This window comes from Toxorhynchites rutilus, chromosome 3 (assembly GCF_029784135.1).
Source record: "Toxorhynchites rutilus septentrionalis strain SRP chromosome 3, ASM2978413v1, whole genome shotgun sequence".
In the NCBI taxonomy this organism is placed as follows: Eukaryota; Metazoa; Arthropoda; class Insecta; order Diptera; family Culicidae; genus Toxorhynchites; species Toxorhynchites rutilus.
This window is the reverse complement of record NC_073746.1, coordinates 316,294,632-316,307,281: the sequence shown is the minus strand read 5'-3', so window position 1 is coordinate 316,307,281 and position 12,650 is coordinate 316,294,632. Positions and strand designations below refer to the sequence as shown.

General features: G+C 38.8%; 1 protein-coding gene across 6 annotated transcripts in view; it reads left to right on the top strand.

Moving 5' to 3' along the window:
- The window catches only part of LOC129774778 (uncharacterized), a 95,835-nt gene that overhangs the window by 15,782 nt on the left and 67,403 nt on the right, over positions 1-12,650 (top strand). For 2 of the 6 annotated variants that reach the window (XM_055778740.1, XM_055778738.1), the window contains exon 2: positions 8,025-8,117. The exons of the other annotated variants lie outside the window; for them this stretch is intronic. The gene's annotated coding sequence lies outside the window, so the exon portion shown is untranslated. The remainder of the gene's footprint in view (positions 1-8,024; positions 8,118-12,650) is intronic. 6 annotated transcript variants of the gene reach the window in all.

Here is a 12,650-nt window from a genome sequence, read left to right as displayed (position 1 = left end):
GAACCCAAAAGTTGTCAAATCGGAGGCGGACTTCAAGAGAAAATGGATTTCTGTTAAAAAAAAAACTACAACCTGACGTTGTACAGAACCTTATGGACGGGGTAAAGAGGAAGGTGCGAGCATACGGGCTTGGGCTCGAAGTATGAATAAAAAGAAAATGCCAAAAGTTGTTTAATAGTTTTTATTTTACTGTCTAAAATTTTCAAAAGGATCGGTCTACTGGGCGAATTTCTACAGCGTTTTTTCCGTGATGCAATTTGATGTGACACACCCTTTAGTTCTCACGGAGACTTGGTTGAACTCACGTATACTCTCTCACCAAGTGTTCGGCTGCGACTACGAAGTTTTTCGTTGCGATAGGAACGCTGATAATAGTCGTAAGGCTAGAGGCGGAGGCGTTTTAGTAGCCGTGAACTCCAGACTTGAGACGAGGGCTGTAGAAAACCAAAAATGGTCTTGTCTAGAGCAGGTATGGACGGCGATCACACTTGGCGACCGCACTTTATATCTATACGCATTGTATATCCCTCCTGACCGAACACGAGAACGTGAACTTATCGAGATCCATTGCCAGTCAATTTTCTCCGTTCTGGAAGTCGCTAAAGCAACAGATGAAATCATCTTCTTCTTCTTCTTTGTTTTTAAGAGGCTTTAAACTTTGCAGTTCATTCGCCTCTATGAAATCATCTTGATGGGTGATTATAATATCCCAGGAATCTCGTGGAAGAAATCACGCCACGGTTTCCTTTATCCGGATCTGGGTCACTCAGCCCTCCATTCCAACGCGTCTTTTATGCTAGATACTTATAGCTTAGCCACTCTCTCGCAAATTAATCACGTCACTAACGAGAACGGCCGTAGCCTGGATCTTTGCTTTGTGAGTGCGCAGGATACAGCCCCATTCTTATGCGAGGCTCCCGCTCCTCTCGTGAAACTTACCCCTCACCCCCCACCCTTGCTGGTTGCCATTGGCACAAAACTGTTACAGGATATCAATATTTCACCTGTAGTCGTTTCTAACGACTTCCGTAGTGCTGACCATCGTAGTATCAGCCAGTTGTTCTCTAGCTGCAATTGGGGCGACATATTAGATACCGCTAACGTCGAGTCTGCAGCTGTAACATTCTCCAACGTCCTGGCATATGTCATCGATAGACATGTGCCAAAGAAGAAGTGCCTCCATACGTCCCGAAAACCATGGCAAACACGAGAACTTCGACGAATGAAATCCATAAAGAGGGCCGCATTAAGAAAGTTCACCAGATACCGCACACAAACTCTTCAATGCCAGTATGCGAGAATCAATTACGAATACAAACGTGTCGCGAAACAATCTTTCCTGAATTGTCAGCGTAGAATACAGAGGAAACTCAAATCCCGCCCAAAACAATTTTGGAATTTTGTCAACGAGCAGCGCCATGAAGCTGGCCTACCTTCAACGGAAATGCGGCCTCTACTCAGCAGGATATCTGCAACCTATTCTCAGAAAAATTCGCCAGTGTTTTCACCGATGAAACATTAACCGACGACTATATCAGGCATGCTGCTAGCTACCTCCCCCGTTCTAACCAAACTCTGAGTGGGTTCGACATCAATACGGAGATGATTTCAAGGTCATTCTCAAAGCTCAAAACGTCGTTCAACCCGGGTATTCCTTCAGCTTTTCTCAAAACGCACATGAATGACCTATTGATCCCGCTGCTCCACATATTTCAACTCTCTGTAGCCACCGGTGTTTTCCGACCTGTTGGAAACTATCGCATATGTTCCCAGTCCATAAAAAGGGAAATAGACGAGATATTAACAATTATCGCGGCATCACTTCGCTTTGCGCTTTGGCAAAAACTATTTGAGCTCGTTATTTTGGAACCGCTAGACGCTCTCAGCAAACCGTACATAAGTACTGACTATAAAACGGTCCTTCACGTACCCCCAGAGGAAGTAATCGACGATGAGAAATGTTGAAATTCTTACCATAAGAGGACCAAGTTTCATCAAGGCTACGGTAGCTCGAGTAATACAATTTCACTAAAAATACACGTTCTTGTAAATTGTACATCTTGACACTAAAAACCATCGAATAAATTTCGTTACGAAAAAATAAATTCATAATACAAATTACGCTCCGAAGGCGTTAATACGTAAATATCAATGCTACATACTGAGGATATACTACACTGTTCATCCTAATTTTTATTGCTAATATAAATAAAATTGAGAAAAAAAAACTAAAATTCAATTCTTCCAGTTCTTTTCCATATTTTTTTTATTTTCCCAGCTTTTTCCATTTTTGTTTTCAATTTTTCCTGCTTTTCCAAAAAATTGGTTGGTTTTTCTGCTTACAAATGACTAGGATTTCATCCGGAAGTTGGAAGCAGGAGCTCCATCGAGAGATTGTCTTGATTTGACCATATCAATTGTTTCACTTGCCCGGTTAAGCTATATGTTTTGTACAAAACATTGCTTAGTTCATGGTGATCCAAACCGTACCGAACCATTGAGAAATGGTTCCATCCAGCCACGTGAAGTTTATTCACAAAAATTGGAACGTTTTATTCACAAAAATTGGAACGTTTTATTCACAAAAATTGGAACATTTCGCTCCTACTTTGTTAAATAAGTCCGTACAATCCCTGAAAATCATCGGTTTATACAGGGAAGCCCATTTGGATATGGTGCGAAGTTGATCCGCTTAAGATGCCTTTTCGGCGTAGGATTACGTCCTTCGGGAACATATAGAGGGCACAATTTGAAAAACGAAAATCGATTGCGCCATGAAAAATGTCTAATTTCGAACGCTGATTGCTCAGACATTGTATGATGGATTGATGTAATATTTACCTCAATCGATTTCGGCACTCCATAACATTTTTTATTGAATAAAATAATATATGTAACGAAGCTAACTATCGAACAATAAAAAAATCTCAACCGGTTCCAAACGGAAATTCCGCGTTCTGATTGGTCGGAATCGTAGATACAGGCTTTCTCTTGCACTCACAATTATTGCTCAGTCATTTTCTTCTAAATGAGAGGCTTAGAATGAAAGGGGTGTAAGTGATTTGATCGATTTCTCTACACGACTCTCTCTTTTGGTCATAACTTCGCTGCAAATACGTTCCCAGCTGTATTTGACAATGTGGAAGATAGGTCAGAACCTCATCTGTCGGATTCTATAGAAAACTTAATTTGGAACGTTTTTGCAGTCGAGTTATCAACTAAATAAAAAGTTGATGAAGAGAAATCGATTAAGTTTAAAGCCTCTTAAAAACAAAGAAAGAAAGAAAGAAATCGATCAAGTCACTTACACCCCTTGCATTATAAAGCCCCTCAAATATATTCGAGAGCTTTTGAACAATCGATTTGGGCACTCCATAACAACTCATTACAGTGAAAATGACTAAAATAATATGTTTTATGGAACGAACTATCAAACATCATAAAAATCTCAAGCATGATCTGAATGGAAATCGCGCGTCATGATCGGTCGATTCGCAGTAGCAATCAAAACCAAGATGCCTAGGAAACCGACATTGCAATACATGTATGTCGTGGGCATTTTTGTTCCCACCTGTTTCCCGAACACAGACCTCCTAAACAATTAACCTGGCGAAATCGGCATTAGAAATACCGTAAACCGGGGGCAAATTGATCACGGTTTGAGAAAAAAGTGAATATTTCCAGTTTTTTCTTGTTCAATTACACCCAATTATTTTTAAAACAAGTACTGGTGCTAAGGTCACAGAACGCTTGAAAAATTTTGTTGTAAAATTTCCTTAAGCGTTAGTTTGGAATTTTTTAGCGGAAATTTTCAAAAGATAGCTTTGGGGTGAAATTGATCAATCTTTTTTTTTCATTATTTTCTAGTGTAGTATGCACAAATATATAGAAATTCACTGATTTCTTTACCTGCGTTCATTTAAATGATAATTCATTCTCATATCTAGATCTAAAATTTCATATGCAGGTTGTCCGGAGACCATTCGGGTTGGTCAGAAACGCTCGAAATGGTCATGAATGATCAATTTTGATCATCCAAATGGTGGGTTCTGTTTATTTTTGAGTTCTGGTACCTAAGGAACTTGTTCCGGCCATACCTCCGGAACCCGTGGATCGATTCAGATTAAATTTGAAAGGTTTCTTTCAAATGAAACTGTTCGCGTCTAATTCGCTTCAGTTAGTTCAGTTCGTCAGTCAGTTCGTATACGAAAAAGGCAAAAATAACAAAATTTTATGAATAATTGCTGCAGATGATTTTTACTCATCAACGCAGAGCTTTATTTCTCGAATTGCCAGCACTTTTCAATACAACATTTGAGCACTTAGCTTTTGCTTCCTTTTTTGTCTTCTTTTGAGATTCCAAGTTCTCTTGGTCATCCGAGTCCAGTTTTTCCTTCTCAATCAAAATTTGCAATGAATGCTCTGTCGTGACACTCTCTCCTGGTTGTATATCCACCACTCGCTTCCTTTTCGGAATAATACGATCGATTGGCTTGCCAAATCGTTCCTCTTTAAGAATTGTGAATAGATGTTCCGAAAAAGAGTTTTCCTGCTGCTTCGAAGGCTGTTCAGAATCCAACGGTTCCGGTGTTCGTAATCCTTTTGTTGGCATTATTTTCAGAACAGAATATGAATTCAACGGGTCTCATCATAATTAGTGATATTTCCTGCCGGAATGTTGCTGACTGTCTTTGCAAGATTGTCGAAATATGCGCTAACATCAGCTGGGCTTACCTTGGCGCGGAGTCTTTTGATGTTTTGTGTCAGGCGAGATGAAAGCGTTGTCTTCATGTGTTTCATGAATCCGGAAATCCAATCATCACCGGGAAGATTGTTGACAAACCTTGTATTTATTTTTTTGACGTAGGACTACGTCTTTCATTTCTATACCGGGGTGTAAAATCAAAGTTTCGAAAACGAAAGCGTTACGCCGGAGACCGAGATTTTGAGCGTTGATAGCTCCTAACTGAAGCAACTGAACGAAATGGTATGATAAACAATTTATTCGAAAGATAAAATGTCTACGCGTTATATACTTAAAATTGCTTTCAAAACAGGCTATTGAAATCACCAATCGGTATATAAGCGAGCGCCGCTCGTAAACCCACTCAGTTATAATTGAACAGCGATTGGAGCATGTTGTCGCTGTTGTGGTGAAGCTAACTTCGTTTATCACGAAAGCGCTGATGAACGGTGTTACCAAGAGCCTGTTTGTGCACTTTAGGCCAGAAGGGAATCCATCAGGAGGAGAGTGATGCCACGGTTCCGCTTGAGACATCGGAGCAGCCGCCACACACACATACACGCGCGGAACCCTCGTTGCTATCATCGTTGCTGAAAAATAATCTACCAGTTCCCCTGGGAATTGAAAAATACATTCATGCGAAAGAGTTTATTTTGATGTTTTCTATCCATACAACACTGCAACCAAATACATTTGGTTTTGTTATTTTTCAATCAATCGCAATTGACAGGAAAGCTTCTGAATATTATTTTTCCCCATCAGTAGATAATTTTTGTATCCAATATTGGATGCATAACATGAAAAACGGAAAATTTTTCACATCGCGAAAATCATGTAATTTTCGAGCGACTATTTGCTTCCTACTCATATAATGCTGCGACCAAATACATTTCGTTTTGGATTTTTCAATCAAGTGCGATCAAAGTAAGACCACGTCTTTCGGCAATTTATTAGAGGTGCAATGAATCTTAAGGAATTCCCGCTCTACACACACTGGCAAACGATGTTTACTCAACAATTTCTCAAACGAGAAATGGGTGTTGTGAGAAGGGATTAGCGAACGCAATAACGGTAAACGGGAGTAAGAGATGTTTGGAGGTTGAAGGAAATTGGCAGAAAACATCTTCATTTTATCTTTCGAATAATGTGATTCATACCACTTCGTTTTGCCAGAAAGAGATTATTAATGCTCAAAGGAGGAATCGAGTCCTCCGAGGAAATTACCCAGCGCAAATTAGAGCCGACTATCGATTGCGGCATTCGTACACAAATAATTTTATAATGCAGCTTCATCGAAGTGATTTCTTCGATATGAGAAACCCCACCCTCTTTATTATATAAGCTTACTGTATACTTACTTCGATGTTATTCTTTTCTCCCTCAGGGTAAGCGAATATAATAAGGGTGGGGTTTACATTTTATACTTTTATGGTTTATAATATCACGCTTCCTTTGCTTCCGTTCATTTCTTGCTTTACTCTCGCACCGTGAGGACTTGTTTGTTGAGGGACCAAGCAGTTAGCTCGTTAGTCTTTCGGTGCTAAGGCATCACGAAAGCAGCTCGGATAATCGCACCAGTCGCAGGAAGTGTGTTAAAAAGCCACATCGCTATCGACCGGCAACTTTGGGTGAAATTCGTCGCTATCAGAATCGACCGAATTGTTGATCCGCAAGCTAGCTTTGCAGCATTTGGTTCGTGGAATTGCTCAGGACTTCAAAACTGACTTGCGCTTCAAAAGTTCCGCGGTTATGACGCTGCAGGAAGCCTATTCGAAGATACTAATTTGTGTGCTATCCACGTGAAACGCGTCACATCATGCCCAAGGACATTCAGCTGGCCCGTCGAATCCAGGGAGAGCGTCTATATTAGCTTGGCATATAACCAACGGCCCTTTTCAGCGCGCCAAATTTGATGGATTAGAGTTCAGAAAAGTTTTTTACAGGCCAAACTGAAAGGAGTATATTCGTTTGGATGCCATTCAGCATCGAGAAAATTCCGGAAAGATCTAATCGTTGATGAAAAATAATCTGCCGGTTCCCTGGGAATTGATAAATACATTCATGCGAAAGAGTTTATTTTAATGTTTTCTAACCATATAGCACTGTGACCAAATATTTTTCAATCAAGTGCTATTAACAGGTGGTTATCGAGTTAGCGTTAACCACTGGTGGGCTTCGAGTATCGAGGAAAATCGGGAAAGAACTAATCGTTGCTGAAAAATATTCTGTCAGTTCCCCTGGGAATTGAAAAATACATTGATGGGAAAGAGTTTATTCTAATGTTTTCTATCCATATAACACTGCAACCAAATACATTTGATTTTGTGATTTTTCAATCAATCTGAATTAACAGGAATGCTTCTGAAAATTATTCTTCACTCAGTAGAAAATTTTCGTATCCAATATTGTATGCGCGCGCAACAACAAATGTTTCGTATCGCGAAAATTATATAATTTTCAATCGATTGCTCAGTTGCTGAAAGTTTCAAACTCAGAGAGTTCATTCCCCTCTAGTTTGCCTTCTAAATTGCCATCGTAAACCACACCTTCTCTCGATTCAATCACGTACAAAAAGCATACTTAAGCGATGTTCTGGTGATGGAACGCATTCATTTTTCGTGAGGACATCGACAAGACAACATCGTTACTGAACGAGCTGAACGAGCTGGACGAGCTGGACGAGCTGAATGGCGAGGGATCGAGGAATTCATTACCTGGCCTGACTTGACCTGAAACGCATTCATTCATTCACTTGGAATTGAAAATTTCTATCCATATAATACTCCGACCAAATACATTTGGTTTTGTGATTTTTCAATCAAGTGCGATCAACGTAAGACCACGTCTTTCGGCAATTTATTAGAGGTGCAATGAATCCTAAGAAGGAATTCCCGTTCTACGCGCACTGGCAAACGATGTTTGCTCAACAATTTCTCAAACGAGAAATGGGTGTTGTGAGAAAAGATGAACGAACGCAAAAAATATGTAGACTGATTTGATGCGACTGTTATTTTGTCTATTGGAAATGGAAAACAAATCATATCCCAATACAAGCAATGCATAATGTATTATACAACTTTCGTGTGATTGCTTTTTTTGCTGAATATTGTGCCTTCAACGTAACGCTCTCGTTTTCGAAGTCCCCCAGATATTCATTTATTCATTCATTCAGAATTGATTCAGAAGCAACTAAAAACAAATGATCACTAAATCAGAGATAGTCCTACGTCACCCTTGCGGTTATACCACAGATATAACCCACTTCTTTTTTCTTTTCCAGGTAGTTCTCAATCTGCTGTTTGACTTCCGACATCGCCTCTTCAACTGTTTCGGATGAATAGTTTAAATACGTTCTTGCACCCAATCGCTTCTTGTAAGTTCGGGACATTTTGAACGAAACAAAACTTGACTTCTACAACACTTAAATATTTTCAAAGCGCTGCGTGAAAAAGTAAACAAACAGTATGATGAAGCTAGTATAGTAGCTAGTACCCTGAAGCTAGTATAGTAGTGAAATACAGGGTTGCTTCGATTGAAATTCAGGTTGTCTGGTTATGAAAAAAGGGGTGACCGGAATAAATCGCCACAGTAAACAACTGCAACAGAAACAACCGCTTAGAAAAAGTGTAGTAGGCTAGAAATATTTGGCGCGGGAAAAACATCATGTGCCTCACATTTCTATTATAAATTTATTCTCTTGTTCTCGTTTTTCGAAATTTATTCTGAGGACAATGTAATGGGGACGAAGTCCCCATTTGGCGAGGATAAGGAATCGAGGCGGCCCATGCCGCCAAGATGACGCAATCCGAGTCCACCGCCGACCCGCCGTCGGAAGCGGCGGTGTCTCGCACGCAAACCTGGGATCCACTGATTGCCCGGTTAGTTTGAAACATAGGATACGATCCTTTAGCAATGTCCGACCGAGCTCTAGCGAGCGTCGGACGGTATACGTCTGCCCGGGGCGTTACGTTTGCCTGGGGCGATACGTTTGCCCGGTTAATTCTTGTTTTGAAATACAATACCGCGCCACAATATTTATAGCCTACTACACATTTTATAAGCGGTGGTTTCTGTTGCAGTCGTTTTCTGTGGCGATTTATTCCGGGAACCGAAAAAAGGTTGCCTTTCATGATGCTTTTTTGCAAAATTGATTTTTCTCACTTGTTTCAATAGTAGGGTAAATGATCTTGGTTTGTCCAGTCGAAAATATGATCATGGTTTGCCCACTTTTTTGAATGCTCTAATTCAGCGCTCCTGTGTCAAATAAGGCCTTCGAATGTTTCGAAACATATAAATGAAATTGCCTTTTACATGATTTATAGTAGTTTGATAGTATATTTTTACGAAATCACATGTTTTGAAGGCTTATAAAATACACCTTCTATTTGTGTCAATGCGCCCCTCATTCGAGCTAACTTTTAATCGATCACCAGATGATTATTTGGCACGTTTTCAGACCTTTTCTGGATTACAACACTTATAAATATTGTAAACATCATGCATGCTCACCATTTGTATCGGATTTACATAGCTAAACCATCAAATTAACGCATTTTGATGAACTCAATTCTGATCATGAGTTGTCCAATTCAATAATGTTGTTTTGTCCACATGATTTCTATGGCAACCGCTTGGCGCGCTGAAGTTTGTTTATGTTTGTTTATGGTGTGCTTCGCGCATAGCAGAAGTATGGTTTTTCTGTGTTGATTGTGTTGAGGTGAAAAAAACACAATCAACACAGAAAAAATGCCCAAGAAAAGGCAATATTCTGAAGAAAGCCTAAATTATGAATGAATCAATATGATGACAGTAAACTCAAGCAATGATAAATGCAACATCTAATTGTGAATTCGAATGTTTTCATTCAAAAATGAAGATTTCTAAAACCGGACAAACCATGATCATTTTTTTGGGCAAACCATGCTCAGAGGTGGTCAAACCATGATCATAATTCTTCTTTAAGGAAAATCGTTATAAAACATAAAAATTTGAATAATTTTAACACCTTATGGTAGTATTAGCAGCTAGGGACTTGGGGCTTTTCAACAAACCCAAACTCTTATCGATTATGTGTGATTTTCGTGAAGAAAATTTTTTTTGCATTTACTAGTTGCGTAAAAACACCCCAAATTGAACAAACCAAGATCATTTACCCTAGTTATAATTATTTGATTACTGTTTCAACTCGTGGAGATTTGGCTGTTGTGATTGAATACGTTTAGCGCCTATGGTTATCGTTATGATGTGTTGAAAATATGTTTCTTGAGCATGCTTAAAATTGGAAACGAAAATGCTCTTCAGAAAAATACTAATTTGTATGCAATTAACAAGCGATTCGTTGGGAATCATTGCAGAGAAGCATCTTCAAACGATTATTGAACATGTCAAATAAAGAAGTTTCAAATTTAATTACATAATACCTCCCAAAATTGCAGTTTGTTTTTAGTAGTACGTTTGATCAATTTCACCTCGGTGATCAATTTGCCCCCGGATGACGGTATATGGAATTCGGGGGCATTTTCATATTGCAAGCATGGTGAGTAGAACGATTAATTCTAGGAAATAAAATATAAAATTGAAACATCAGTGTTGGTTGCTTTGCGAATCATATCATTTCAATGACCGATCATGCATTGAGAAACATTTAGCACAAGTGTAAGTGTAAAATTGTATATGGTGGCGGTTGTGCTAAAAATGACAGATGCAACAGATAGTCTAAAGAAATCCAACGTCAATTATGCGGTCGTATCTCGGACACAACGCTCCTGTGACTTTTTTAACTGTAAAATATTTGGATGACTACGTTTCTTTTGGTATGATTAGAAATTGATTGACTTTAGCTATTTGTAAAAACATCCAATTTCAATCTTAAATTAACAATAAGACAATTGTATTTTAACAATTTATACACTTATTTTTATGAAAATGAATAGCACTGCTTATTAAGCACAAGTTACTTTTTTGATACGTGTTTGAAAATACCGACGACCCAAGCTTACATCTATGGATTGCATGTCCCCATGCCTGGCTCTCAAACAAAAGCAATTATTCCAGTATGTGCTTCCCTACATAAACTCACACAGCACGTAGGACGAAGAAGTTGTACTGAGACGACTGCATTGAAAATAGAAATATTATGTCTACATAACGTGAGCTATTCAAAGCATCCACTTCCTTATTTATGAGAAACTAGCTGATCCGACAAACTTCGTCCCGCCCAAAATTTATTCTTCGTTGAATGTGATATCACATTTTCTTACTCAGCGCACGTTCATGGGTCCAACCGCAGAACTGTTCATTGATTGATCTACTAATCTACTTTTTAAAATTACCTTTTACTTACATTCCCTAGTACTTCTACCAAAACTCTTCATTATAATATCAGATTATTTTCAGACACATTTCTCGAAGATTTTTCAACCAATAACATGTTTCTCCGTTACATGGAATAAATGTTTGGTACAGAAAATATGATAGAATAAAGACAGTCCTAAATCGGACAATTCCTTCCTAGAGTTTTGCTCTTATCAACACATTCGGTGATCCATTTTTTTATATAAATAGAAGAAGATATAGGAGTGCGTTTTATCACAATAAAATCTATTTCCACTTTCGAATAAAAATCAATTTCGTTAGCGCAAACATCAAATGCGCGAAAAATAACAACGTTCGTCACTATGTAATTGTAGAACATATGCGAATTTGAATTTTCCTAATTTTCTCATTTTCCTTCAGAGTTTTCCGAAAATTTTCAATTGTCATGTTTGGTTGAAATATGTGTATTATTTTCACTGGACTCCCTCTCCATTTCAGAGGAGAGAGGGGTGTCATACCATCATAGAAACATTTCTCGTATCCAAAAACCCTCACATCCCACATTTGGCTTCATTTGTTTGATTAGTTCTCGGATTATGTAGAAGTTTGTGTTTTATTTGTATGGTAGCCCCCTTGCCTTTAGAGAAGGAGAAGGATTGTCAAACCACCATATAAGCAAATACTGCTCCTAAATTCTCCATATGCCAAATTTGTTTCCGTTTGCTTGATTAATTCATGAGTTTTGCAGATTTTTTTTCATTTGTATGGCAGCCCTCCACTTAGTGTGGAGGGAAGTTGTATATAATCATTATAGAAACATTTATTGCACCCTAAAACCTCCACATGCCAAATTTGGTTCCATTTTCTTGGTAGCCTCTCCTTAGAGAGGGGGGGAGGAGTTTCGAACCACCATAGAGACATTTATCGATCGTTAAAACCTCTATATGCCAAACCTAGGAGTGTCAAACCATTATAGAAAAATTTATTGCCTCCTAAAACCTCCACATGCCAAATTTGGCTCCATTTTCTTGATTAGTTCTTGAGTTATGGAGAAATTTATGCCTCATTTGTATGGCAGCCCCCTCATAGAGAGTGTCCTCTTGAACCTTCAGATGCCAAATTTGGCTCGATTTGCTTGATTAGTTATGAGTTATGGAGAAATTGTATGGCAGCCCCCTCTTAGAGAGGGGGGAGGGGTCTCGAACTATCATGAAAACCTTCTCCGGCCCCAAAAATCCCTACATACAAATATCCATGTCGACCGGTTCAGTAGTTTCCGAGCCCATAAGAATCAGACAGACAGACAGACAGAAATCCATTTCTATAGATATAGATATGTTGCATGGGCCGATGAACAACAGAGTCCCATATGTTGACATATATTCTTTCTTTTCTGTTCTCATAATCCACGTGGGAAACATGGTTTTGAGATAAATTCGATTCACATTTCCATTTTCATAGTGATAATGTGCAACCAAAACATTCCCCAGGATAACTGTTTGTTGCGCCAAGCCACTTATGAAATGTTGGAGTAGTTGCCTCCATTCCAGGCACCAATTTTCATATGTCAATATTTGCATATTTGCTTCCG